The sequence below is a fragment of the Rhincodon typus genome, chromosome 45, assembly GCF_021869965.1.
Source record: "Rhincodon typus isolate 14 chromosome 45, sRhiTyp1.1, whole genome shotgun sequence".
Taxonomy (NCBI): domain Eukaryota; kingdom Metazoa; phylum Chordata; class Chondrichthyes; order Orectolobiformes; family Rhincodontidae; genus Rhincodon; species Rhincodon typus.
The window spans coordinates 1,347,034-1,348,654 of record NC_063376.1 but is presented as its reverse complement, the minus strand read 5'-3'; the positions used below and the strand labels follow the sequence as shown (position 1 = coordinate 1,348,654).

At 45.8% G+C, this 1,621-nt stretch overlaps 1 protein-coding gene across 1 annotated transcript in view; it reads left to right on the top strand.

Moving 5' to 3' along the window:
• LOC109922709 (segment polarity protein dishevelled homolog DVL-2-like) overlaps positions 1 to 1,621 on the top strand; it is a 49,284-nt gene that overhangs the window by 31,293 nt on the left and 16,370 nt on the right. The gene's annotated exons all lie outside the window — the stretch shown is intronic.

Genomic DNA, 1,621 nt, shown 5'->3' with positions numbered 1-1,621 from the left:
TCTCTGTGTCTCGCTCTCTCTCTCTGTGTCTCGCTCTCTCTCTCTGTAACTCTTTCCTTTTGTGTTGCCACGTCAGCCGCAAAGCCGAAGGTGACAGAGGTGAAGATTCCAGTGCTGACATTGTAAATAACGTCATTTTTCACACCCAGCTCTGCGTGGAGCCCACCACAATCCTGAAACACTAACCGCGGAGGGCCAGCTATCCAGGCAGCTGCTGTCCTTGAGACAACATGAGGCAGCCGGTGCTGGAGCCGAAACCAAGACAAGTATTTCAAAACGAAACTGTGTTTTTTTAGTATAATTTAATTGAAGTACCAATTAACAAGTGCAATTCTAGTCTTTTATTTCTTGTTTTTTTTTTATTTTATATATTGTATACCAGGACCGAGTATTATCCTCCACTGTAATCACTACGTCCCTGACGGGTTTGTACCTGCAAACTCCTCCATGTCGCCTGCAAAAAAAAAAGCAATTTTAAACAACTGCGTGGCAACTGCGTACGAACTGCCCTGGTGCTGATGTTTTGATATCGCAACATTGCAGAGTACTTGGTAGAGGGCAGTTCTGATGGTCAGCCTTCCGTTGCCAAGTAGTGTCATTTCAGGGACCAAGTGCAAAGCCTGGGCTTGTTTTCTTTTAAAAATTGTAGAATAATGGTAACTCGGTTACCCTGTTGGAATGTTTTCAGAAGGAAAGTCCACTGGTAATCAAGTTGTTAGCTCAGTATTGCAATGATTTTTGGATTTTTTTAAAGAATAAATAAACTTTACAGTCTTATGACTCTTTGCAGTAAACCCAATGGCGTCTCACTGACTTTTTCCATCCTGTTTTGCAGCCACTGTCTCAATATGACTCAACGTAAGGAGCACTTTGAGCTTGGCCTCACTTCTTTCTGAAGTTTCACCAGCAGCAAGTTGCACTGTTTGTATTTAAATCTTCCCAAGTAACCTCACAGGAGCACTTTCAAAAAAGAGCCTGGTACTGAACTACGTGACATAATAGGCCCAGTGACTAAAAGCTCAGCCAAAGAGGTAGGTCTTAAAGGAACAGGGAGGGAAATCTGGAGAGGTTTAGGGAGGAATTTCCAGAGCTTTGGTACCAGGCAGTGGGAGGCACTGCTGCCAATGGTGGAGTGATGGGAATTGAGGGATTCCCAAGGGGCAGGAATTAGAGGAGCTCAGAGACAATGGATTTTAGCTGCTGGTGGAGGTTACAGTACGGGGCAGGTGTCAGAATGGAGGTAGTTACAAAGAAATGGGGAGGATTGTAGGGCTGGAGAAGGTTACAAATAGGGAGAGGGATCAAGTTTGGAGGTTGAAGACACGACGAGTGAAGGATTCAGAGGAGATTAGAGCTGGAGGTCCTAGGGAGGGGTTGTGGAGTTGGGGACGGCTGTCAGAGCTGGAGGAACAATACAGAAACAGGTAGAGTTGTAGTAGGGTACTGGAGAATATTTGAGAGATGTGGAAGGTCGTTGGGACCAAAGGAGGTTATAGTGTCAGCGAGTTTTAGGTGATTGGAGGAGAGGGCAGAGGTACGATGAGTTGTAGGCTCCAGAGGATATTATAGGGAGTGGTGTAGGGGCCTGGAGGAGGTGACACAGGTAGGGAGGGGGTGTAGG